General features: G+C 56.5%; 1 long non-coding RNA gene across 1 annotated transcript; it reads left to right on the forward strand.

Annotated features, from left to right (window-relative positions):
* The first annotated feature begins 565 nt into the window (after nucleotides 1-565).
* Nucleotides 566-25,952, forward strand: LOC139596793 (uncharacterized). Its single transcript, XR_011681463.1, has 2 exons — nucleotides 566-1,250; nucleotides 22,363-25,952. It is a non-coding gene; the product is annotated as an uncharacterized lncRNA (long non-coding RNA).
* The last annotated feature ends 1,302 nt before the right edge of the window (nucleotides 25,953-27,254 follow it).

Consider the following 27,254-nt stretch of genomic DNA (forward strand, 5'->3'; position numbering starts at 1 on the left):
GGGTGGTATTGCTGTGGGGGATTAGCGTGAGTTGGAGGAGAACTGATGCTACTGGGGGCAGACTGGTGCTATGGAGGTGTTTCAGGGGGAACTGCTGTTGCTAATGGATATTACCGGGGGAACTGGTGCTGTAGGGGGGCTGCAAGTGGAGATGGGCACAATGCAGGGCCCTGCTGGTGCAGTAGGCATCCTGGGGGCGATCTGGGCTTGAGAGCCTCGCAGAGGATGCAGCCTCTTTGGGTTTGCCTGCAGCTCCAGGCCCGAGCAGAGACCCCCCCCACACCCCCTCATCTCCCCGCCGCTCCCCCCTCCCCGGATGAAGTGTGCGGAGACAGGCGGAGCGGCCCGTGGAAAAACACCATGGAGGGCCTGCACAAAGGGGGTTTTATTCAAATTTGTTTAGAGTTTAGCGGATTTGCATGAAAAATGTGTGAGAAAAGCCGGCTCCAATGACCTCATCCCCAGCTGCCATTAATGTTCAATTAAGTGCTGAATAGTAGCAAAGGGGGGACCGGCCGGGACGTGCAGAGAATCCAGGCTCGGGCGCAGACTGTGAGAACCGGGCGGCCCCCCCGACCGTCTGGCCCCGGCCAGCCCCGACGGGGTCCCCCCGCCGCCGCCCCGCTCTGCACCGGGAGGTGCGCTGAGCCCGTCGGGTCTCAGCCCGTCTGGGTTATTCCCCGGATCAGTCGCATTCTGAAGCAGAGTGCCCCCCCGCCGCGCCCAAGGTGGGTGTTTGGAGGGGGTAATGCCCCCTCTCTGCGTTGCCGGGGCTGTTGTCACTCCCCCCGCAGCCCGCCTCGCCCGGCCCGAAGCCGCTCTCCGCCTGGCAGACGGTGTCAAAGCCCAAGTTCAAGTCCACGCCGAGGGGCTCTGCCCTGGGATTCCCAGCTCCTTTCCATCCTCCGCCTTTTGTTCGCTTCTGACAATTGCTCTTTATTTCTTACACACCCCCAGCCTCCCCCCCGCACCCCCCTCCCTGCCCGCACTTGGCACCGTTTAGCTGTCTGCCTGCAAACTTAACAACCCCGGTTCTTGGTATAAGCACTCAAATTACCCTTCTTTCTACATATAAACACGGCCCGGGGTGTGCGGCTCTCCCCGGCCGCGGGGTCCCCCCGGCCCAGCCCGGCTCCCCCGCACCGACCCCGGCCCCGGCCGGAGGAAGTTTCTGCTGCGGGACACGGCAGGAGAACACGAGCCGAACACAGAACCCCCGCTCCGCGTGGCTCCCCCGGGCTAGCGCTCAGGTAAGGGAACACACCCCCCCGTTCGCTTTTGGGGGGCTGCCTCTGCTTCGGGGCGTGATGACACAGCAGGTTTCGGGGAGAGATGGGAGGGCGTCTCTCTGTAGAGGGTTCCCACATACTCCTGGCAAAACCAGCCCTGCCTGGGGCACGCTGATGAGGAGCCCCGAGCCGACCTCCCCCGGGCGTGCGGACCCACCCCCGGCCGGGGTGCGGCGGGGACACTGCCTGGCGGGGGCAGTCGGAAAGCCAGGGGAGGTGGCCTTCCCAAACCTGCCTCTGCCCCGGCCTGCCTCTCTCCGCCCCCCTCGAGAGGGGAACACCCACCCGGGGAGCGGAACGCGGGGCTGGGGGGCCTTTGAGGGCCGGCACCCCCCGGGCTCCCCAGCACCGACACCCCCGGACCCGCTGGCCTCCGGGACGGGGCTTCGGGGCAAAGCCCTCGCCGAGGGTCAGCGGCACCATCCCAGCTGGGTCACACCTCCCTCCGCGCAGGTGTGAGGATAGGGGGCAGGGGAGGCCACAGCGCGACCGAGGGAGGTGCTGCCTGAGCCCACAAATAAACCCCTTCCCCTACCTGCGGTTGGGTAGTGCTGGGATAAATTGGTCGGGACGGGGCGAGTCTGGGGGCCTCGGGCAGATTTAGGTTTTCGGCTGGTTTAATTTTTTTCTAAGACAATTTCGGGTGAAGGAGGGGAGGATAAACACACACGCCCCTCCACCTGCCAGGGCTAAAATAGAGTTAGCGGATGGAAGGAGCGAACACACCTTCACCGGGGAAGTGAGCAAGGTTTGGGAGAGCGAGAAAAGAAAGGAGGGGATAAGAGGCTGAGAAGGGACAGGGAGGAGGAGGGATAACGGGTGGGGGAGACAGGAGGGCATCCCCCGAAAGCCGTCGTCGAGGCCAGCGCAGCGCCCGTCCCCGGCGCCTCGGGGCGGGCCCGGGGACACCGGCGGGGCCGTGCCGTGCCCAGGGCCGAGCGCTGTCACGTCGCATCGCGTCACGCAGCACCGTGTGGTATAATACGGCGCCATAAATGATAGCGGAACATAAGGACATACGTGCTCTTTATTTATGTACGGAATGGAGCGCATATAAGGCTGTATTGCAGTGCAGCCGGGAGTCGCCCCCGGTCCCAGCGCCCCGCGGGGTGTGGGAAGGTCGCGCTGTGCCGCGTCCCCGCCGAGGGTGCGCTGGGGTGGCCGCATCCTCGCTCGGAGAGCGGGGACAGAGCGCTCCCCGCTCGGCAAAACATCCCTTCTCTCTCACGTGCGTCTTTGAAAATAGCGGCGTGGGCGCACCCCGGCGCCGTGGGAGAGGCCGCGCTGTTTTTCTTTCTTTTTTTTTTTTTTTGGTGGCTATTTCAAAAACCCACACTCGCACCAGTGCCTCCAGTGTCCGTCCTTTCCGTGGGCCCGCACGCGTGAATGTACGCACGGCTGCTTTCCCCACCCGTGCCTGGGGACACCTCTCGCCCCCCTCAGCAGAGGAACCAGGGGCGAGACCCTCGGGGCACCCACCCGCGGCTCTGCACCCACCGCGGACTTCTCACGGTGCCGGCCGACCCACAGAGGTCACAAATTGCCGGGGGCTCAGCACCCGGGCGAGAGTCGGAACCCCTTGGAAGGATGGAAAAGATTTTCCCCCCGTTGATGGGAAATTAAAAATATCCCCGTGCGTGGAAACAGTGAAGATTGGGGTCTGGGTTTGGGGAAAGCGGGACAAAGTGGGGGGGAAAGGAGGGATGGAGGTGAAAAAGGAATGGAGAGTTGAAGGAGAGGATGGAGGGAAGGAAGGGGAGAAGGAAAGATGGAAGGATGGAGGGGGAGAAGGAGGGATAAAGGGTGGAAAAGAAATGGACGGTGAAAAAGGAGGAATGAAGGATAGAAAAGGAGGGATGATGGGTGTAAAAGGAGGGATAGAGGTGGGATAAAGAAATGGATGGAGGCGAGAGAAGGAAGAATATAGAGTGGGAGAAGGAGGAATGCAGGGTGGAAAATGAGGGATGGAGGGGAAGAAGGAGGAATGGAGGATGGAAAAGGAGGGATGGAGGGAGAAAGGAAGGATGAAGGGAGAAAGGAGGGACGGAGGGGGGAAGGGTACCGCGCCCCCGATTGGCTGCTTAAGCACAAAATCCGGAGGTGGGTTTGCGGGGTGGGGGCGCGGAGGGGCCGGGGACTGCTGGGGGGCAGAGGTGGGTGCTCGGGAGGCTGCAGGCCCCCCCGGCAGCAGCCATTTTGTGGCAGTACCTGCCTTGGTGCCAGGACTGGGCGGTGGGGCCGGAGCAGAGCCCTGCCCGACCCTCCCCGGCCCGGCGGGGCGGTGAGGGGCGCGGGGGGGGGAGGCCTCCACGCCACGGTGGGAAACGTATTACCGCGCCCGCCACGCTTGCCCATTGACAGAGATAAACATGCAAATGAGTCTCTTTGCATGTCATTAGCATACAGGCAGATTGTGGGGGGAGGGGCCGCAGTGTGCGCACTGCAGCGTGCTTTAATGCAACACCCAAACAGCCATTGCGGGTCTCTCCCGCCAGCAGCACCTGCGGCTCCCCGCGCCCCCCGCCGCGGGCACTGGGACCCCAGCACCCCCTGGCACCCCCCAGCCCGCCGAGCCAACACCGGGGCTGTCCCGCCGGGCACCGGCTCGTCCAGCCTGCCCGGGGCTGTAAGGCACAAGGATACGCAGGGATAAATAAAGCCAAACCTCGGGAAGCGGCTCTTTTTGGGGCTCTTTCTGTGTTTTCACCTTTTTTCGTGTTCTTTCACCTTGTGCAGGGAAGGAAGCGGGCGGGGAGCCCTCAGCCGCCGCCTCTTGCAGCCCCGCTCCCGCCACCGCCCTTAATTGAGTGGGTTGGGTGGAGTGGGGAAAGGGAGTGACAAAGCCGACGGATTTGGGGAGGGAAGGTGCAGGGGAATGGGTACGCGGGCCAGGGGATCCCCACGGCTGCCGGAGCTGGGCAGCGGCCGGGGTGCGCCCTGCGGGAGCGCGTTTGCGAACGGCGGCTGCGAACCTGGGGGCTGCGTCCGTCTGTGGACACGGCTGTGACCGCGACCCCCGCGAGTGCCGCCCCGTGCGTGCCCGCACACGCGTGTGCCATCCCCGCGCCGCACGCGTGTCCCCGCTCGGGTGGGTGTGTCACACCGAGGGGTGCATGTGCGTGTCCCGTGTGTGCCCCACGGCGCAGGGTGTTCGCACACAGCCCGGGCACCCTTCCGCGCCCACGGCCAGGGGGGTGCGGGGAAAGGGATGAGATGCGGGATCCCTCCCGGCCGCGCTTCCCCTCCGTGCCCGCCGTCCTGCGGCGAGGCTGGCACCGCAGAGGGCCCCGCCGTCACCGCTCCGGGTTTTCGTTGAAGGGGGAACAGCTCTGCCGTCCTTGCGAGGAGGGCAGGCGAGCAGCGTGCGACGGGCCGCGGAGCGAGGAAAACGCATCCGAGTGGCAATTCAAGCTCAGCGGGAAAAGGAGGGCACTGCCCGGGCACCTTCGTGGCTCGCTCTTTCCCCCTCAAATTCCCGGCACATCTGCGGGCAGAGAGCGAGGAAATGCCCTGGCGCCGCGGCTGCGGGGCTGGGTGCGGGCCCCCGGGGGGACCCGCTGGGAAATGAACCCCAGCCCCATTTAGGGTCCACTCGGCAGGGAAGGCACCCCCTTTTCTGTGCCCCCGAGACACGGCACAGCCCCCCGTCCCATACCTCCCAGAGCAGCGGCTCCTCCCTCTGCAAAGAAAGCGGCTTTTTGGTCCCGCAAGTACACCCGATTTTTATTTTTGCAAAGGAACACACTTTTCATTCCTCCAAATAAACACGATATTAAAAAAGAAAAAAAATCTTGTAAATAAGCCCGATTTTTATTCTAGCAAATAAGCCAGCTTTTCTCCGCCCCGGTGGTTTATTTCTGGCCGGGAATGACAAGGCGGGGAGAGGACGTGGGGCTGGACCGGGCAGTGTTTTGGGGAGGGGAGAACCCCAACTCCAGCAGGCGTTGAGAAATTAAATCGCCCTGGCTCATCTCCGTGTCCCATCACAGAGGAGATAGAAGCGCCGGCGATTTTGTTTTCTAACACAATTTTTAATACCCCGAGTATATCCTTTGCCCGTATGTCCTCGGGAGAGCGAAAATTCACAGAGCAGCCCCGTAATGAATATTTTTTTGCTGAAAATTCCTGTCAAACTCAGTTAATAGATTATAATTACAAATAATGCCGACTCTTTTCTCATCGACTAAGTATACAATTGGAAATTAGAAACGCCGATGTTTTGGTATTATTAGTAGTATTTTTATTATAATAATTATTTTTATTATTATTATGTATATGGTTTGTTTTGTATGTAGTGGGGTTTTTTAAGTTTGGGGATTGGGTTTTTGGTTTTTTTTTTTCAAATAAACCTGAAATATAATTTTCTTAAGCTTTAGCAGCCTTTCAGAAGAGGACCCCGGATAAAATTCGGATCTTCTGCCTTTTAAAACGACAAAAGTGTTAGGCGAAGGTTCTGGGAGAAGCCCCGTAGCACGGACAATGCCGAGCGGGGATGACTCTGTCCGGCGTGTGCCACTTACGGAAATCATCCTTTTAATTTCAGACTCGAGTAAGAGAATTCCAAGAGTCTGGAAAAGTGATTTATGGAGACCTTGAGACCTGCGGCCGCTGGGGCGGCCCCGGCAACCCCGGCCCCGGCCCGCAGCAGCCCCCGAACCCGCTCTCCATCCCCCTGTGCCCGATTCCTCCAGGATCAGGACGGCAGGGACAGCCCTGAGCTGCAGGGCAAAGTTGGCAGCGCTCGGCAGGATTGCTGCCCGGGCTGTGTGGGGCTCAGGGTCCGGCCCGGCTCTGCGGAGCCGGTCCTGGTCTCGGTGCGGGGCTGTCACCATCTCATGCCGCCCACCCCAGGCACAGCCCTCACCCGGGGCATCTCTGGCTCCGGCTTTGGGGCAGCCACGGGAGGGGAGGAGGAGGGGAGCGCGGTTAACGAAAGAGGGCTCTATTTCTGGCTGCAGGGCCGGCTCTTTGTCGCTAGGACCGGGCAGGGCGACCCCGCGTCTGTGGCACCCCGTTTCACCGTCGGGGAACGGCGGGGAGTCCACGGCGTCCCCAGCCCCGGGAGCAGCCCGCATGCCGACGAGGGCGGCGGAGGCTGACCGAGCAGCTCGATAGTCATCAAATCAGCCCCTCGGCTGCACTGGCGTCCCCCACCCACGATTCCCGCGCAGTGGCGGGTGTGTTTGTGTTGGGGTGGGCTTCGACCGGTGCCAAACCGCGGCCCGTCCCCACGGTACAGCCCCGAGGCTTGCCGGCCGCTGCGGCGGGTGATCCCAGCCCGGTAACGCGGGGAAAAGGAGGCGAGAGCTCCAGACCGGGCCGGACCAGGGAGGACCACTCCTCCCTCGGCCCGTCGGGACGTGGCCGGAGGGTGCGAGGGGACCCAGCGGCGCCGCGCCCCGACGGCGGCCCCGCCCCTGTCCAGGGTCCTGAAACAGCCCGGGGCCGCCGAGTCCGCCCAGCAGCCGACGGGACGGGCCCGGGGCGGGGGGCGGCGGAACCCCGCGGGGTGCGGGTGGGACCCCTGTGTTGCGGGGAGGGACTCCTCGGGTGCGGGGCGGGAGGCGTCGGTGCATGGGGCGGGAGCCGGGAATGCCACCGAGGAGACCGTGGCTCTCACGGCGGCGAGACGGGCCGGCAGCTGTAGGGCCGGCCAGCGGCCCCGACGGCGCGTTTCCATGCGCTATTCTTCCCCGATTTACTGCTTGTCACCGGCAGCTCAATGGGGGTCCCCCCGTCTCCGGGACCTACGCTGCCTTCCCCCTCTCCCGCCCCCGCCGGCCCCGGGGCCGCGCAGAGCCGACCCCCCCTCCCCACCCCCCGGCACAGAGCTCTGCCCGTCGGCCGCTCCCCTGCGCGGCTTCGGGGAAGTTCAAGAAGTTGCCTGGCCCCGCTCCCTCCGAGCAGAGCCAGCCCAAACACCAGCGCCTGCCCCGGAATATTTCACCGTCGGGCAGAGGGAAGGGAGGGGGGAAGACGGCTTAAATCCACCCCCCCCAAGCCCCTCGGGCTCTAATCTCCCATGCATCGTTACAACTGTCCGCAGCGAGGCGGGGGAGGCCGGGCTGCAATTAGCTATAGAGCCGCTCGCCTTGCAAACAGAGGGGCTCGGATTATTGCAAATTCATTTCTATTTTCCAGGCCAGCGCTTGTATTCTCTGTTAGCATAAGAATAGAGCCAGGCCCTGTGAACTCCTCCGACCTACTGACCCCTCTCCCCAGAAATGAATAGCAGCACTTTCCGTCCCCCCCCCTCGCCAGCCTCTCCAGCAGACTCGAGCCACGGCCTAAATTCCTAATCAGGGTAATTTAATATATCTTAAGCCCCTGGCTGCTTTATTTTCACTCCTTTTTTTTAGTTTGTTTTAGGCATTCACTGGCTCTCACCCCGTCATTAGAGATCCTTATTTGACGGATATAAGAAGCTGTTATGAGACTACAAGTCTCTTTTTATCTTCTAAATAAGCTGTGCTTCCCCGTAATTAGAATGGTGTTCCCAGCCTTTGAGGCCTTTCAGGGCCGCCTAACAAAAAACTTGCAGGAGCTGAATAATCCCGAAGTACAGACTCCCCGGCCCAAGCAAAGAGCCGGGACACAGAGCCGCGCCGGGCGGGGCAGGGCGGTGGGAGGCGGCGGGGGCACCCACGCGTGGGCAGCCTCGGCTCCGCCCGCAAGTGTGCAGGGGTGGCCTCGCCCGCACCCCCGGAGCGCTGCGGTTTCGCTGGGACCGGGACAGCCGCCCGTCCTTTGTTTGGGGCTCTGCTTCTGGCGCCTCCACCCCTCTGCGAGGCTCTCGCCCCCTCCCACAGCCGCCCTTGTGACAGCGTGACCCAACCCCACGGGACAGCCCCGGTCCCCGGCGCTGCCCCGGCGCCCACGGCCCCGCGGTGTCCCCGCTCCCCGCGCCGGGAGATGCGGCCCCAGCGCGGCCGGGGGGTCCCGGAGCGCCCCCCGGGAGCCTCGAGCCGTCGAGGGGATCCCGCCGGGGCGCGCCGCTCGCCCCTCATTGGTCAGCGCGGGCTGACGGGTGCGCTCGGGGCCCGCGGATTGGCTGGCGGGGCGGTCGGGCTTGGTGTCGTCACGGCTGCTCGCTCGACGGGGCTCCCGCGGGCGCGGGGACGCGGCGGGCGGCGGGCGCGGCGGGCCCGTCCCCTCCCGTGAGCGGCCCTGTGGAGCGGCAGCCCCGGCTGGGCCGTGAGAGCACCGTGTCCCTGAATATAGAGACACATAGGTGTGTGAAATAGATGTGGAAACGCCGGGAAAGTGGCTTTGGGATAATTAGCCTTCTTGATGTGGTTGGAGAGTTATCTAATCCAGAGGAGCCTAAAGGCATCATTACGGAGACAATATTTCAGGAAATCCAATTCATTGGAGCAAAAATATGACATTCATTTTGCTGGTTATGTTATTACAAATATCCTTCAAAGCCGACATTTCACACGCCCTCCCTCCCCCCAGAAAAAAAAAAAAAAGTGAAATAAAATAAAATAAAACAAAATAAAATAACCAGACTAAAAGCCCCAAAGCTACGGGATGGGAGCCGGGAGGAGGAGGCCGACGGCAAAGGGATCAGTCCTCAGCTTCCAGGACCCGAACGCAGAGGGCTGGATAGGACACCAAGGTGTTTGGTGCTGGAGGGAACTCCCGGAGTGGGGCAGAGAGCTGTGGGGGGGTTCAGACAGAAACAGCCCCAAACACCGGACACCAGCGCTGCGGCTGTCGGGGGCCGGAGGAGGCCGCCCCATTCTCGCCTTGCGCTGGGCTGCGCGCTATTTTCAGCTCTTCCGCGGCGGAATTTGCGGTGCGAGCGGCGGTCGGCGGCGGGCAGCGGGCAGAGGGCAACGGGCAGGACGGCTCTGCCCCGTACGACCGATCTCGGAGCCGAGCGGCGTAAAACCACGGCCCCTCCGGGCACGGCTTCGCCTCTGCCGGCTCTGCCCGGAGCTCCGCTGGCCAGGCAGGGCTCGCGCCAGTGCCACTGGTGATACTGGTGCGGCTGGTGCCCGCCGGGGAGCAGCTGGCCGGGAAAGGCTCTGCTGGGGTCTCCCTGCCCGGATCACACCGTTTCCCACCGTTTGTGTTTAGGGCCGGGGACAGGCGCGGGGCCGCAGCCGCTGATGGGGTGGCCGTCAGTCGGTCAGCATCTCCCCAAATCCCACTCAACGAAATCCGCTCCTTGGAGCGTCCCTCGCCTCCGCTCCGCACCTCAGACCGCCGGGCACCCGTCCTGCTCCCCGCCGGGGCAGGGACACGCGTGGGCCTCCGCCGTCGTGCTGCGCCCCGCGCGTCTTTTTGTAAAGAGATGGGCAAAACGGGGGAGGAAAACGCTGTTTCCCGGCCCTGGCCGACAGCCTCGGCGGGGAAGCCGGGCCGCCCATCCAGCTTCGGTTTCCCGAGCCATGCCGGGCTCCGAGAGGCCGATGTCGGCTCGTCCCGGCGGGGCGGCGGCGGGTGTGGGTCCCGAACCGCGCCCAGCCCGGCTCCTCCAGCTGCTGCCACGTCCCCGCTCCAGCTCGCAGCCTGGTTGTTTTGTTTAATTAAACTCAATGTCAGTGTTAATTTTCCGCCTGGCCGGGCAGCCCTGCCTTTGCCGGAGCCGGAGTTTGGTTACAGATGTCAACGCGCCCCATCGGGGCTGCGCCGAGCCCGTGGAGACGCGCCGCGCCGGCCACGCGTGGCCACGGCCACGGGTTCATGGCTGCGGCCGTGGGCTGCGGGACCGGCAGAGAGCAGGGGCCGGACTCGCCCGGGACCCACCCCCGCCACCGGCGTCTAGGTCCTTGCAGGGGCAAAAAGGGTGGGCACTCATCGTTGTGATGTGTGTGGTGTAAAGAGCTGTCCCTGTGTGTCTCGAGTGGATTTCCACGGAGAACGGGGAAACTGGTGACAATCCGTCCCGGCGGGGTGGGGGCGAGACGCTGGGAAACCTGGAGGTGCGTTTTGGGAGGAAGGAGATCCTTCCTGGTGCTATAGGAAAGAGGTTCCCTACCGAGGTTCATGCCTGGCTCTGGAGGGTAGAGATGCTGCAGGGACAAGTGGAGGACCCCGGGCCACTCCCAAACCAATGTCACCTCTGGAGACGACTGCCTCCCTCCCCAGAGGTGTCCCAGGCCAGGCAAGGGCACAGGACAGTGACAGGGAGGGGGTCACTTTCTTGCCTGCTCTTGCCCTACTTTCTGCAGAGCCCTCAGTCCCAGCTCGTTCATTGCCTGTCCAGCAGCCAGGCACCTCTCTGCTCTCCCTAATCACTTTTCCAACCCCTCCAAACTTTTGGTGGCTGCAGCACCCCAAGTGGCTGCCAAACCAGCTTCTTGTGCCAGGCATCCAGCCGCAGCATCCGAGCCCCTCTTTCTGCAGGCTGGACTCTATTTAATTCCTCCTCAGACTGCAGCTATTGCACAACTCCAAGATGCCTCCTCGCCCTGCCCTGCTGCCCCTCCAGCCCCTGTAGGATGCCCTCAATGAGGCAGTGACCACATGGCACAGGGTGAGCCTGTTCCCCACCTATCCTGCCATCTTCTCTGGTCTATCCTGAGTCATTTCTGACATGGCTCTTGCCAGTGCCCAGGCTAATCCTTTCAACACCCATGTCTTGGAGTGCTCTTCCTCCACGGATGTGGCTGTTTCCTTGCCGTGTAGGTGATGGATTTATTTTCTCTGTGCTCAACACTGAATTCCTCCTCCACTTGAAGGCCAAGTTCATTAGCACGATGAGTTCCTTTCCATAGCCCTCTACACAGTGCCAGGTCTTACGTTGGAGCAGCAGTGGATATTGTCCCGTTGCTACTTCCTCCCTCCTCCCTGGCACTTCTGAAGGCTCTCACTCCTGTCTGCTGCGGGGGCTCCGGCACTGGCTGCTCTGAGCTGGGAACCCCTCGGGTTTGTTATGCCACTTTGTCTCCTAACTTTTAACCGGTTATTCATTCCCCAGCTGCTTTTCAAACTTCCCTTCTCGGCAACAGGCTCAGCCTTATTTACCAAACAATCAGGTTTATTGCTGTTTCTCCCCATTCTTTGTTACCATTTCTATCTGTTTTCCCCATTAAACTCAGGACGTTGTGGTTTTCCGGACCCCCCGTAGAGCCCTTTTGGGGAAGTTGGCTATCCTCCATTCCTATTTACAAAGACCGATTCACACAGGAGGCTAAACTACAGCTACTGAAATAGCCATTTCATATTTAACTTCTTCTAAAAGCCTCCCCTCAATCCCATCTTTTCTCACTGCCTGTTTCTGTGCACTCGATCAAGCTGTTTTGCAACCAGGGCATCCAGGCCCCCATAGGACTGGGAGATTTTCTGTGAGAGGATGGTAACAGTATCCAGTGCAGGAGGTTCTTCAGTGTAGGGGTTCATACCATTTTCTTCTCCTTCCATTCTCTTCTCCTGCAGATTGCAAGCCCTCAGACATCCACCTTTGGTGCTTTTTGTTTGTTTGTCATCAGCAAACCGTTCCTAGAAATTCCCTTTGTCCTGCTTTGTTGTTTTATGTCGATGCTGGGGAGTTCATCTTGGAGAGGAATTTGGGATGGGATCTGGGGGCTATAGGGGGCCACAGCCCTTACACAGGTGACTGGTAGAAACAAGCCACCATATGCCTGCCCCACCCTGATGGGGTGGATTTACTTCTACCACCTGTCCCTAAAGCTCCCCACACAGATCCCTCTCTTTTGGTGGTTGCCACCATTCAAATATCCCAATCCCTTTTCCAAGACAGGCATCACATCCCAGGAGATAGAGGACGGATGATGGTGGGCTCAAAACAGGAGAACCCAGAGGGGTTGCAGGGTTGGCCAGTGCTGGTCCCTGAGGAGATCCAGCCCCCTGGCATGTGTCCACCCTCTGCCTTGATTGAGGTGCAGGTGTGAAGAGGAGGAAAGTGGGCCCTGCCTTATTGGAGCCGCTCGTAAACAAAGCCACTTGAGTGGAGAGGATTCAGAGAGCCCAACAGCCGCAGGAAACTATAATTACGTTTAAATATTGTTAGCATCATTATCTTTTATCCGCCATCAGATTAAAACAATTATGGCATTTTCAGGAATCGTCCTTGGCATTCTCTTGACCGACGTTATCTGTCAGGCAGGAAATGTGATTTTCACTTGGAGAGGTGCCAGCCACCGTGCGGCCGGTCCCACAGCCCCTGCAATGGGAGAAGCCAGCAGCCAGGGTGAATTCCCATTTTATGGAGAAGCCCACATTCATCTCATTCCCTGTGGTCAGGCATCAGTCACTCCATCCTCGTCCCCATATTATTCAGAATTTCTACCGATTTGCCTTGGGATTGCCAAACGGTGGCGAGGGGAGGCAGAGGTGGGGACGCCAGGCCGTGCCATCACCTCTGCCGGTGGCTGTGGCAGCGTGCCGGAGCGGGTGGCCTTGGCAAACACAGCTCCGTGCCTGAAAGCTGTGGTGAGCAATTTACCCGAGGAACTCATTTCAGGAGATCTAGTCTAAGTTAATTAAAGATGGCTGGCTGGGGTCATCGCCTTGGCAACAATTAAGGGCAGGAAAGACGCCTCATTAGTAATAGTTTTTAACAAAAACCATAATTTTTCATATCAAGACAATCCCGGGCGCATAAGACGGGGGGCAGGAGGATGCTTTCTATCTGGCTTTCTCTTTCCCCACCCTGTCTGTGGGTTAGCTCACAAGGCAGGACTGAGAGATGAGAAAACAGGATTGAGAGGAAAAGCCCCTTTCAGATCTGTATGCTGGCAAGGGTCTGGTGGCCACTGGCCAGTGCCTGGGCAGCAGCACCAGAGCTGTGGAGAAAGGAGCACATGGATAATGGGGGTTATGCCCGGAGGGTAGCAGGTGAAATCCAGTTTCTTGGGAAGGGGAGAAGCCACGAACTGGCCATTGCTGCTGTGCAGGGGCTGCCTGCATATCCTGACCCAGGGAACATCGTGCCAGGCTGCCACCCCCAGCCACCGGCGATGGGGTTATTCCTCCAGCTGTGCCTTTGTTTTTTAATTTCCCCCTTGTACTCCAGAAATCTTAATGCCGCTGCCTACTAATGCCAGGCTGGGCAGAGCAGCTTTATTTTCTACTTAATTAACTGTCATCCAGTGATTGATCAATTAATGATGGAGCCATCATGGTAATGCTCTGGGAGCTGGTGCGCCGGGGCCAGGCCGAGTCATGTGCTCGCCTTCCCACTCCTACCTGCTCCGGCACCCGGCACGCTCCCCCCGGCACCAGGGCTGTGCCGACTTCCCTCCTGACAGCAAAGGACACTGTGACAGATGGAAAATCCCTTGCTCCCAGGAAATTTGGCCATTTACAGGGCAGCTGCATGAGGGATTGGGGACGAGCGACTGGGGAGCAGGAGTGATGCTCCTGCCCTGCCATCCCTGACTGCTGTCTGGGGGTGGCAGAGGGGCCACTTCCCTGCTGGACACAGTGCCTGCTGCTGTGTTAAGCTCTAGCTCAAGTATTTCTGCAGATTCCCCACGCCTTATAGTGGCATTTTGGCTGATTTTGACCACCTGGGTGATGCTCTCACCACTGACCAAAAGGAGTCAGGGTTCAGCAGAGCAAGCAGCAGGGCGGTTCTGCTTTTGGCCTCCTCCTTCTCCTCCAAAGTTGCACACACGGCTCAAACGGGAGAGATAAATATAAACTCCACTCAGATATCCATAGAAACAGAGCTGGAGATGGAAGACCCCATGCAGATAAAAACCTTTCTCCTTCCCACACACTGCTATTCCCAGTATTATTCCAAAGCATTTTATAAAACCAGTAGAGCTGGGCAGGGAACAACAGAAATGACCAATAAGGTGTTAGCAGGAAAATCCCGGAACGGGGGAAACACTTTTTCTGCGGAATAATTCATCTGTTATAAAAAACCCCATCAGAACCGCGTTCAAGAAGGGGCGAGGCTGCACCTGGAATAGCGGGGCCGCCGGCACACACGTGCACAGGGCTGAGAGGGATGCAGCGAGGAAGTGGTGTAAGTCCTGTCGTTTAATTACTGTTTCCTCTCCACACCCTGCAAAGTGCTGAGATGTGGATTTGATGTGCTGAAAAGCGTCTGGCATCTTGTCATGCACCAGCCCATCTTCAGCATTCAACAGCTGGAGAACAAACCTCCCCACGCACCCCCAGGTGTATTCCTGCACCTACAACATCGCTGCCTGTTTATCTACGGATCGGTCCCGGTGATAACGTGTTTGTTCAGACAACTCTGACGGCTGCTGGGGAAGAAACCGAGTTGGTACCAAAGGGAACCAGCCGCTGCTCAGGGCTGCGTGTGCAGCTCCTCCTCCCCACCGGCTCCAGATTGAGTTGTTTGTCTCATTACATCCCTGCACACACATCCGCACCCACACACCGACACATATATAATCCCGTGCGTACAGCCAGGAGAAAACCTTATATAGTATTATAAACATCGTGCTATTTTTTGAATTAAAGCTCAAAACCGTTCATTGGAGATGACACACGCAACACGTTCAAGCCCAAGAATAGGTTTGGAAGCAACTCGGGAAAATATCAATATTCTCCAGCGTTTCCTTACATCCCAAAACCAATCCAGCATAATTTCTGCTATCAATAATGCATGTTTACAGGGAGAAGACATTCAAGGAGGCCCATGGCTCCAGCCCATCCTCCCTTTAGGGGTGACGTTTCTGCACTTCCCTGGGCTGGGAGACAGATTTATTTCACCTATCCTTATGGCAAGGAAGCTGTTTGCGGAATTAACCCCCCTGGGAGTTTTTTGGGTGAAGAATAGAGCCTTTTCTCTGCCTGCTCGGTGCCTGGAGGTGCTCGGTGGTGTGAGGTGTGGTGTGCCAAGAGAAGCTTAGGCAGTCCCTGGGCTCGTGCCGGCTGCCGAGCTCCCACATGTCGTGGCCATGTGGAGCCTAGAAATAAGCTGAGGTTTGGGTGGCAAGGAGGGGTTTGCAGTGTGCCAAGGTGGGGGATAAAATGGGGAGTGGGTGGCAAAGCAAATCTCCCTCGTAGTCACACAGGAGACAGCAGAGAGCTGGAGAAATTGTGAATTCATTTGGAAAAGTAATGGCTGAGCACCCTCAGCATCTCCCTGGCTTGCCTCCCCATTGGCTTCACCCTGTGTGAGGCAGTGGGAGCTCAGCAGATCCTGGGGGGCTTTTTTAGGACTGAGCATGGGGTGGAGGAGGAGGAGAGGCCACGGGGAGATGAGCTGGCTGCTTACCCACACAAAGGGGCCCAGACCAGCGGTGCCCAGCATGCCCTGACCCCATGTGGGGCAGTCAGGAGGGCACAGATATATTGTGGCCAGCTCAAAAAGATGGTTCAAGACAGAGCTGGAGCAATTTAAAACCAATTAATAACTGTAAACTGTCCTGGCCGTTGCTGTTCATTAGGCAACCACAAAGAAACTTTATTTTAGAGTTGCAAGTCCTCTTTTTTTTTTTTTTTTTTCCAGAGAGAAACTTTTTAAATATGTAATTGGCTCTGGGAACCAGGACCCAAAGGGGTTGCAAAAGCAAGGGAAGCAATTGCCTTAATCAGTCCAAGATCTCTGATTTATTTATGTATTTATTTCTATTTCAAAGCAGTGCTGCTCATCATATCAGAGCCTTTAGAAGCACAATTATTCTCTCGACAGAAGAGCTAACCTAGGCTGCGATTATTTGCCTTTCTGAAAGGCAGCGGTTCCCCGTCAGCCGTCCTTCCCACGAACGCAGTCCCGCTCCCGCATCTCTCCGAGCGATTTTAGCATCTGAGAAACATTCCCCCCAGCCTTCCCAGAGCCACAGCCTGCCTGAACACCCAGCCTTTCTGCCGAGCTTCCCAGCTTCAAAGAGTGGGGCGAGCGTTCACTAAATAATGATTCTTTATTCCTGTTCTTTGGCTGCTTTTCAATCGGTGGTCGGGAAACGTGCTCACGTCTTTATGGCTTGTAAAAGACACTCGAGGTCACAGGTGGAAGGAGCTGGGCAGACCCAGCCCCAGGTGGGTTTTGGAACATGGGGGTTTGCTTGTGTTTCACCCTGAGGAAAGCTTTATTTCCAGGCTGTGCCTGGAGCTGGGATTGGGGTGGAATTCAGAGGCGATGCTCTGCTGGCCTGCAGAGACAGAGGGTGTTCCAGCAGCGGAAGGGAACAAGTGGAAAGACAGGAAAAGAGGGAGCTGTCCTTTGAAAAGAAACCTTCTGGAAGCTGCAGCGGGATGCCCGGGGTTGGGGCAATGTCCCAAGCCCTGGCTGCCCACCCTGGGAGCACCCATGCACAGGGTGAGTGGGCAGGTCAGCGCTTGGGATGGGCAGGCTGGTTCCTGCGAGGTCAAGGGGGCCACTGGAGTGGATCCAACACCGTTCCCTCCACCAGCTGCAAATTTTTGCCCCATAAAGAGACAAATCCCTTTTCAGCGAGAGCTCTGCAAGGATCCCCATCTCGGGGGGCTCAGCTGCCCCATCCCTGGAAGGTTCCCACAGCGAGCAGCGATACAACACTGCGTCCCCAAGCCACCATGGGGCTCCTCTGCAGCAGCACTAGCCATCCGTGGGCTCGGGAGAAATCCTCGCGTGTTGTTTCCCCCCATCCCCGTCCCTGCAATGCATATTTTGCGAAGGTTTAATTGGCAGCAATTATTAACTAGCACAGACCCTGGAAACCTGCCAGTCAGGAAAATAATGAACCATTTTAATACACATTCAGCCCGTAAACAAATGTGGCTGCCAGAGCCATTGCGGCCGCCTGGCACTGGGAGAGGCAGCACAGAAGATCAGCAGGGAGACCCAGGGCAGCCCCACTGTCCTTCTGGCACGGGGTTAGTGTCTGTGTCCCCAAGGCCACCCCGTGTCCCTATGGGAAAGGCCTCGCCTCTCCCTGGGGTCTCTCCGCAGGACCCTAACACTGCCCTGAAATAGGAGCATCAGTAATGGAATGGAACCAATCCCATGTAATTTTAAGGTGTAGATTTGGGCTTTGGGATAGTTTTGGTGCGTGGAACTGGGTCTGTGCTTTGGGAAGTGGGGCACAGGAGAGCCCCACTTCCCAATGCACAGACCCAGAGAGCCCCTGCAGCGCATCCTTGCTCCCTGCCTTGCCCTGCATCTCTCCCTTGCTCCCACGAGCCCAGCTGGGGTCCTGGTCCCTCCACCCTGACTCTCAGAGTCACAGGCACGGGGAGCAAACCCACTGTCCCCTGGCATATCCCTCAGATCCCTCCTTTATCTGCTGGCAGGCTGCCCCCAGACAGGCTTCCAGGGCGTTCAGGCAGTGGGCAAACAGCCTCTCTGCCCGCTGCAGGCAGGAGAATGAGATGCTGTGTCCCTAGAACATCCCTGGGGCACTGGCATCCTCCAGCACACCTCAGCACCCCCCTGGCATCCAGCTCAAAAAGGCAGCACCCCCCTGCTAAAAAAAAATATGGGACACAGGCTTGAAATTTTTCATTCAGGGAAATATTTCTGCAAAGGAGCCACTTTAGGTTTATTCTACAAGGGATACATTTTTCCATGTTATTTTTTAATTTTCTCTCTCTTTCTCTCTCTCTCTCTTTTTTTTTTTTAATAGTAAAATGGGCTGATGGTTCTTTTAACTTTCAGTAATTTGTGGAAATTAAAAAAAAAAAAAAAAAGAAAATCATTTGCAACGCGACCCAGATTTAAATGGCACTCTGAAATGGATGTCGCCTGGCTTTGTTTTTTTGCCTTTTTTTTTTTTTTATGAACTCACTCCCAGAATGGTGAAAAATCTCTCAAATCTAGATCATGAAAGTGTAATGAATTGTTTTCCTGATTTTTTTAAATGTTCCTGACAAATAATTATTCTGTATCTGAAAGGAGATTAAAATAATCTTCGTTTTACACGTAGCTCACAGAGGCATATTTTACCATTGGAAAATAAAGTAAAATAGTATAAACCAGAGAAACTTAAAATATATAAATTAGTAAAAAGGTGGAATCAGCTCTTTCCTCAGGTTCATGTGTGTAAAAAGGCATTTTTATATCTTGCCTGAGCTAAGACTATTGCTGCCTGCTTTCAGAAGTGGTTTCTTCCCTTGAATTAAGTACCAAGGTAGTAAAGATACAGTATTTATAAGCCAAAAAATAAAGCAGGCACAATTTATTAAACAGCTACAATGTGACAATAAATAATTTTAATGTCAATCAAAATCGGATTATTGTCACTGAAATTTGGATTGAAAAGATAAAAGCCTGAAAGGAAGAATTGAAATCCAACACTGGAGACGATTCCAATATCTTTGTTCCTTGCAATAAATATTTTGGGTGAGAGTTTAAACCAGCTCATTCTTAATTTGGGGGGGAAAAGGTTGACTGTGGTAGACTTTCAAGAAATATACTAAGAAAATATATTCATGTTTGGGATTGGTGAGAAGAGCTTTTTTTTTTTTTTTGTGTGAGAAATAAAACAATTTTATTTTATTGTATTTTTAAAAAAACTGCTTGGGTTTTAATTTTCTTTTTAGTGTCAGGCAGTGGCGGGAGAGGGATGCTTTTCTTGACCCAGAGAATATTCTCCCTTCTTCCTCCTATTTTGGAAAACACAAACTCAGCACCTCTTGAATTAAAATTGGGCACAGCCGCCCATGATTTGGGACGGGAATTTTTTGGTGGAGCCTCAGTCCGAAGGTCCAGGGAGCCCTGGCTGCTGTGGGGTTCTCTGCCCCCATCAGCCCCAGCCCCTGCCTGCCCTGCTGGGCCTTGGGGACAAGGGCCCCCTCCCAAAACCCTCTCTGCAACGTTCCCCTTTGATCCCAGGGATATTCACGGGGGTAATATGTGCATCCAGGGTGAAAAAAGCTCTTTCTCAAGGTGGTAAAAACTGCAGTAATTCCCCTGGTGGGGAGCAGGGCATGTAGGAGAGCGGAGGCCAAAGACAGAGCTCTGGGAGACACATCCTCATCGCCTATTTTTTAATCCCAAAATGAGGACGATGACGATGGGGTTCAGGCAAGGCTTCTGGTCTCTGCTGCATTCCCTTGAGGGGCTGAGACCCTCTGGGCAGGAGAAGGGTCCCTTCCTGACAGCATTGCCCAGCTGCCCGCCTTGGCACCGAGTTCAAACCGTGCCTGAAACGGCAAACATTCAACTGGAGTGGCCGAGGCAGGAACGCTCCGTGTGTCTCTAGGGCAACGTGCTTGTTCTGCATCCCAATAATGCCCAATCCCTCCTTTAGACAAAGCTCCCAATTGTTTTTACAGGGACTTAGGTGCATGGTATAAATAAATAGGCATATTTATATATATTTAAAGGTGGGTATGTGCACACCAAATTAATATCCGATATTGGTGTAAAGGCAGGGTGTCAGAACATGCAGGGATGGAGGTGTGGGCTAGGAGTGGGATGTCTAAGTTTGTCCCCAGAGCAGCTGATGGATGGACAAGGAGGGGGCCGGGTGGTTTTAATCAGCATGTGTGTGTGTGTGACAATAGTTGGGTGAAGAAGGGGACCTGACACCGGCATCCTTGATTTGTTATAAATCACACACATAAAAATTGGGGGGGGGAAATTAAATCTTGGGGATCGCAGTGCTTTCAGTGCCAACTCAATCCCCAAGCTGGAACAAAGCTTTGCCAGCCCTGAAATAAATGATGCTTCACCTAATGGCTCTTATCCCTTCCCCACTGCCTCCGACCAGGCAGCTTTGGGGTTTTAACGATGCCGACGTGATGAGAAGCAACGTCTGGGCCTGGTGCTGATTTTTGCCAGCAAAGGTGGTCCTGCCAGGTGGGGTGGAGGCCCTGGGGGACTCGTGGTGGGGAGGGGAGGCTCGTCCCCATGTCCCCAGGTCCCTGCTCGGCGGTGGCTCCGCTGATGCTCCGCAGCCGCCGGGCTCCTCTCTCTGCTCAATTGCACAGCGCGCAAATGGAATCGCTCTCCTCGCTGTGTTTGTGGCCATGGGAGTGGAAGAATTACATTGGGCTGAAAATAGTATTTACTTTTACTGATTGAAAAATAGATGTTAGGAAAAAAAAATTTAAAAAAAAAGCAAAAGCAGGAATTGAAACTATAATTACAACAAACCATATGTAAACTCCCAGGTAAACACTGATTATACTGTGTCATTTCAGCCAGACTTTATTAGCGAGGGAAGAACAGAATCTTCTTTCTCTCTCTGCCCGTGGCGGATGCAGCATGCAGGATCCCACTGCCTGCCATTTGCAGAACACTTTTCACCCTAAAAATTCTCAGGTTCGTGGCCTGATCCTGCCTAGCTCTCATCAGCTGCATTCCCCAGGTGAGCAGCACCATTCCCCTTGCATGGCTGCAGAGTGGGGCTCTCAGGGTGCTGCTCTGGATGCAGGTCTGAGCTGCCCCGTGGCACATCCTCTACTCTGGGGAGAGCCAGGGAAGGGATTGGAGTGTGCCAGGGAAAGAGAAACTCAGGGTGTGGGACCCAGCCTGCTCACTCCTACAGCGGGATGGGATGGGATGGGATGGGATGGGATGGGATGGGATGGGATGGGATGGGATGGGATGGGACAGGATGCCCCAGTTGTAGAATCCCCTTTCTCTCAGGCATTTCACAGGCCCAGCTGCAGGAGGACAGGGCTGGGCAGATCCATCCTTGGAGAAAAGCTGGAGGAGATGAGTGGCTGTAGCCTTGCCAGGCCCTTAGCTTGCTCCCTAGCAATGAAGCCAGACCCCCTTTGTCAGGGAGCTGCATCCCCAGAGCCCAGCACCCCAAATGAAGGACAGGAGCACGGTTGGAGTATTGTTCCTGGACATCTGTGTTACACAGCATCCCCCTCACTCACTGCCACGGCATAAGGTCCCACAAAGCCTCCAAAAGCTCTCCTCCCTGCCAGGTCTGGTGGAGACAGAGCAATGCCATCATGACATGTCAGTGTCCACTGTGTCACCCTCAGGACACCTCAGGGCAGTTGCAGCATCCCCTCCCCTGCCCTGCCGTGCCAGGGTCACCCGGCAGCACTGTCCCCTTCGGATGAATATTTGGGGAGCTCTTGCCGCAGTTTTCTTGCGGGGTGGATAAGGGGAGATGGGAACGGAGGGGAAGAAGGAAACCACGAGTAGCGCGAGGAACGCCAGGTATCCTCCTTACACAACGGGGCCGAGGGCTCGGCGGCCTTACAGCTTTGCCATAGTGGCACCCTGTGGCAAAACGCATTACTACAGCTGGCAGCGGCTCCGGAGGGGGACACGGCCCGGGGGTCTCGCCCCGGGGGCTCGCACCCTGTGCGGACACACATGCAGGGACGGGGTGCAGGGGGATGAACAGCCGGGGGTGCCCTCCACCGGGACATCCCATCCCCCTTGGCGGGTCCCACCCATCTCCTGGGGTCAGCCGGGATGGTCATCCAGCCCAGCCATCCCCAGGGATGGGGCTGGAGCCCGGGCAGGCTCGCTGGCCATTGCACGCCGCTCGCCTGGGGCTTTCTGGCGGCATCCGAGGGGCCGGGCTGTGTGATGATGGGGAGCGGGGTGTGTGCGTGTGCTGGTTTTCTCCTCCCGGAGCAGACCCCGAGTGACGGAGCGAGCTCTTTGTCTGCCTTCGCCTGCCTGTCACGGCTCCCGGCGTTTCCCAGCCACCTTGCACGGCGCGCAGCCACTTTGGCAGGAGCTGTCTCGGAATTTTAATGCGGCTGATTAACGCGCCGCGGTGTAATCGTGGAGCCAGCCGTACCCCTTCCCCAGCCCTGCCTTTTGGGGGAATGAATAACCCAACCCAAGCAGGCACCCCCGCTCACGGTGCCTCATCCTGTTCTGAACTGAGCTCGAGAATGGGACCGAACTGGAGGCAGGAGGTGATCCCAAAGGATCCTGATGTTAGCCCAGAAAGCTGAGGGGTGTGACAGAGATGCCTCTGCCATCCTGGCACACCGGTGACAGAGGTGGTTTTGGGGCCGGCACAGGGATGTGTCAGGGGTTGTGACACCCAAGGCGTTTTGGGAAGGGTCACCTCTCCCTCTGGGAGCAAGGGTGAACAGTGGAAAACTCCAGGCAGAAGGGGAAGGTGAAGGGAAGAGGGTGGAGAGGAAGTCTGAGTGTGGAGCAGGGAGAAGATGGCGGAGCAGATCTCTGTGCCACCCAGGAGATGATGAGGGGGAGTTATTGACACAGAGGACACACTGCTAAATTTTCAATCTGTCCCTTTCTTAGGTGGTGTTGACAGAAGAAGATGGGTAGGAGATTTCAATGGCAGGCACACGTGTCCCAGGAGAGGGTGAGACACCAACAGAGATGGAGCAAGAAATGAGCCTTGGACAGCTGCAGGAGAGAAACCCAAACCTTCTCTGGAAACTAGGGTCACCTGCAGGCTGGGGACACCTTATGAAATACCCATCCCTCCAGACATCTGGGAGCATCAAGCAGCCATCAGGAGCTGGCATGGGCCCCATGGGCCCTGGGGAAGGTGCAGAGCACAGCAATGAGGGTGGGAGGTGCCATGGATAGAGGTGCCAGGTACCTCGCTGCTGGGATGTGCCCATGGATAGAGGGGGAAATGTGAAAGGGACAACAGGGAATCAAGGGAACACAACAGCACCTAAAGTAAAGGGGTGAACACACAGAACGTGTGAACGTGTGAAACAAAGGTGGTTTGGGCTCAGATGGGAGAGAAGATCCATACCTGGAGCATCTCCTTCAGAGGGAGATGATTTCAGAGAGGGTGTGAATGTTTGAGCTGGCTCAGGATTTGCCTGGGGAAGGTTAGGCTGGTGATTCTAGAGTGATTGCAACCAAGCCAGCTCTGCTGGGGATGGCTGCAGTGTTTATTCGTGGTGGGGAAGGAAGGGACCAGCTGACTTTTAGATCCCCAAAAGCATAAAGAGGGGGAATGGGCCCTTTCCCATGATCATGGACAATGATTGTACTACTTCACCTCAGGGCTTTTCAGATGTCAGCCAAGTCCCAAAAAATTGAATTATGAAGAAAGGGGGAATAAACCCCGATGCAAGCAAGGCAGCACAACCTCCTCCCCTGCCTTAGGGCTGCCCTTACTAAAAGCTCAATTGATCCTATTTTTAGGACTGAAAGGTGAACTCCAAATGCAGAGCATTTATGGGGGTCTCTCTTTTCACCCTTAGAACAGAGCCCTCCTGTTTCCACAGCTGCTGGGTGCAGCCTCCTGGTCCAACCATCACATCCTTTTGTCCCAAGCAAGATCTTCCTTTGGGAAGGCAATTTCATTGCCATGCACCTTCCCTGGTTTTCTTTGGGTCTGTGTCCCCTCTCCAGCATCCCTTTACCCTATTAATATCCTTTGACTGTCCTCACACCTGCAGACAATCTGGTCCCCAACCACCTCCACCTCCCCCCTTCCTCAAAAGCTTCCCTCAGCTGTCTTTAAGTCGTAGCTGAAATCTGTGGTATGTAGGAGGAGAAATTCAGTCTGACAGCAGTTTAAAACACCGCACTACTTGGCAGATTTAAATGCTATTTTAAATATAAGCTATGACACAACGGACAAAAATAGCATTGAAAATACCCTGTCATGTTCCATATTGCGAGGAATAGGGAAGCAGACCAGGCTAGAAAGGAGCAGAGAGAAGGGCCAGATGGAGAGGAGAGGTTATTTTGTTTGTTTTAAAGAAACTGGATAAATGTATTTTGTATGTGACTGAGTAAATGTGTTTTATAGAGCAACGAGCCAAAAAAAAAAAAATAAACCTTCTCATGAAAAATCTACATATTTTATTTGATGTGGGATCTGCCAAAGCAGGTTTGCTGCTGAGAGGATATATTTGTTATCAGGTTGTTTTGGAGATGCTCAACACCAGCAGCCACCAGCTACTGAAGACCACTTGGTCTCTGCTGAGTCTTTTTCTTCCCTTTATTTATCTATGTTTTAATAGGAATTTGCTCTTCTCAAAAAAAAGGAAAAGCCATTTTAAATACATGGAAGTGACTTTTCACCAGTGACTTCCAGCTTGGTGACCCTGCTCTGGAGGAGCTGATGGATTGCAGTGCTTGGCTGGGAGTGTCCCTGCAGGGTCAGCCCGTGGGACCAGGGAGGGAGGAAGGGATGCAGGCTGAGCCACCTCTGATTGCCCAAGGTGCCTGGGTGTGTGCCTGGGACATCCTGGGAGCTCTCCTGACCCTGCAGCATGGCTGCTTTCTGGCATGGGTAGGAAGCATCTGGAGCATCTGGGCCCTCAAACTGCAGGGCTGCAAGGAGAGGTTTCTTCATCATTCTTCCTGAATGCAACCACTGCTCCAAGCTGCTCTCTCATCACAGCATCTTCTTCCCCACCCCTCCACACACACTGCCTTACAGGGCAGGACAAACATCTGTCCACACTTTGGGTTTGTCTCACGGGGCTGGGTTTTGGCTCCTTCCAGTCCCCCCAGTATAACCAGCAGTAAATCTGGTTATGAGAATGACCTGAGGAGAGTGCAAGAGATTGGGGAGAGGTCAGAATGTGAGCAAGTCTCGGCTGCAGCACCATGAGACACACTGGAAAGCCTGGAGACAAGGGCTGGAGTTCCACACTAGACTGTCCCTACCTGGGGACAGGCACAGGGTGACAGGTGCCAGCTGTGTCCCCAAAATGGGGCAGAATGCGAGGTTCACTCCCAGCTCAGGGTCTGAGCAGCTCTGCCTCTGACTGCCTGATGGTAATAGCAATTGCCCCTCTTTTGCTGGGGTAAGGATTTGATCCTGACAACAGCTAACAGCACAAGTTACCAGGGTGGCTGAGCTGCCAGTGCTCTGATGAACACCCTGGCAGGAATTCAGGGGCTCCCCAAGCCTCCTGCATCCATTGCTAATCCAGCTGCAGCAGCTGAAACCAGGAGCAAAGACACAGAGTGAAACATTTTTGCTATCATCTTAAAAAGGTCTTTTTATTTTAAACCAAACATGTTATTACAATGGAAACACACAATTTGAAGAGCTTAACAAAACAGTTCAATGAAGCCAGGTTAGCATTAGAAATCAAAGACTGAGATCTTTCAACCCCTTAAAAATCACCATGGCCTGGGAAAATGTGCCCCCCCCAGGCACATTTCTCTGACCATCCAGTGGTGGATGCATAAAAAGCAAAAGCTTTTTATTAGGAGAGAGAACAGCCCTGAATCTGTGCTCCCTTCTCACCTCTGGGTGCCCACTCCCAGCCAGGGGCTTGTGGCTCCTCCTGATCCTCTGGCTGTGCCCACCTTGGGGTTCCTGTGGACAGCAGCTCTGTGGGCACTCTGGAAGGAAGGCAGACCTCAGGCACTGCTCACATCAGGAACAGCATCACTGCTCACAGTGCCACAAAGTCCGTGACCTTTTCTGCCTCTAGACTAAGGCAACTGGCAGAGCAAGGCACCCACACCTCCACATCTTAATAAAGATTTTAAAGACTCCCAGTTGCCCTGCCTGTTGCAGGGCAGAGTCAATAGGCAGCAGTTTCAGCATGGAGAACTTGGCTCCACACGTGTGCCAAGAGGGATGTACCCAGCTCTCAGCCTTGAGCACCTTGCAGAGGGGGGTGTGCACCCTCCCCAACACCTCCCTGTGCATACAGAAACCCAGAACTAGAGGGAAACAGGAGGAACCCTGGTGAGAGGTGAAGGAAAACTCCTGGTAGGGCCAACAGAGGCTTTGCTGGGCTACAGACTAAGTAGCATCACTGCTACCAGAGCTGGGAGCTCCACTCACCAGTGATTTTCATGCCCCACTCAGAAAAGCAGAAGCATTGCTCTGTAAAAGCAGCTCTGTTGTGCTTCTTTTTTATTTCAGATGAAAATAAAAGCATTTCAGTGTCTTTTGATCTGCCTCACTTCCTTACTGACACATTCAGGATGCTCACAAGCATTTTGGTGTGGTGGGTCCCCATACCTCAGCAAGGTCCCAAGATTCCCTGGAGAATTGCATTCATGCCAGTACAACCAGCAGCAGAGAAGCAAAGCAAGGATGGGATGTGTCCCTAGCCTCCCTGCTTTTTCCCTGGCTGTCACCCCTGTTGCAGTACAAGCCTCAGGATGCAGAGTTACTGATGCTCAGGTACTCAGCAGCTCCGGGTACTCCGGGCTCCTGCCCACCTGCAGCAGGTATTGCAGGGCCAAAGCTGCTCGCTGGAGTGGTGGCATTACAGTCCTGCCTCCTCTCACCGCCCTGCCCAGCTGCGACAGCAGCTCAGCTCCCTCCCTTGCTCTTTGTTAACCACTGAATTCATCTGACAACTCAAAGAGAGAGAGAGAGAGGGGAGAGACCCTGCGGCCCGCCGGCGCGGTTCCCCGGCTCCCCCTCTGCCCTCATTTGCAATGCTTGAGTGGGGATTTCTCTATTTACTAAGCTAACAATGTGGGTTCCCAGGGCCTGGGCTGATGATGACATCCCGGCGCTGGTGGGTGGTGGGGCCGGGGGGGCGGTGAGGGCTGGGGGGGATTGCATAATGCCGAGGCAGGCGTGGGAAACCACAGCATCTGCGAGAAAAGTCTCTGCCAGCCGCTTTGAGCATGGCTCAAAGGGCTCCGGGGGAAGCCACGGGGCAGAGGGAGCCCTGGGGACCCGGCGGCGAGGGGAGATGCTCAAACCCGCATCTCACCGGCACGGCCCCGCAGAGCGCCGAGCGGCCTCGCTGCCACCGCCCCCGTCCCCGGAAGGGTTAACGCGGGTCTGCTCATTACAGGGTTAAGGGGGAGATGGCACTTGCAAATCCCTCAATTACCCGGGCCAGAAGGCTGCTCAGGAAGAGCTTTATTAACGGTTGCCGTCTTCATTAACCGCTTCTCCACAGCTGCCTAATTACGGCCGCCATTAGGCTCGCTGGGTCTCCCCACCACCGCCCTGATCCCCGGCCCCCTGATTAACCTTAATTACACCTCCATCCTCGGAACCGGGTGCTCACCTGAGCGGGGCCGCGGCCAGGGGCTCGGGGCTGCCTAATTGCGGGCGAGCCCGGCGGGGCGGCGCGGGGAGGGGGCCGGGGCTGGGGCCGGGGCCGTGGCCAGGCGCCCGCCGCACGCCAGATGTTCGCTGCTGAAAAGGCGAGGGCTGCCCTCGCACTGAGCTAAGCGGTGGCAATGAGATCGGTAGCAGGGCATTGAGGGAGGCGGTGAAAGGG

The sequence above is a fragment of the Agelaius tricolor genome, unplaced genomic scaffold, assembly GCF_023055355.1.
Source record: "Agelaius tricolor isolate 1412-34295 unplaced genomic scaffold, bAgeTri1.0.p SCAF_16, whole genome shotgun sequence".
In the NCBI taxonomy this organism is placed as follows: domain Eukaryota; kingdom Metazoa; phylum Chordata; class Aves; order Passeriformes; family Icteridae; genus Agelaius; species Agelaius tricolor.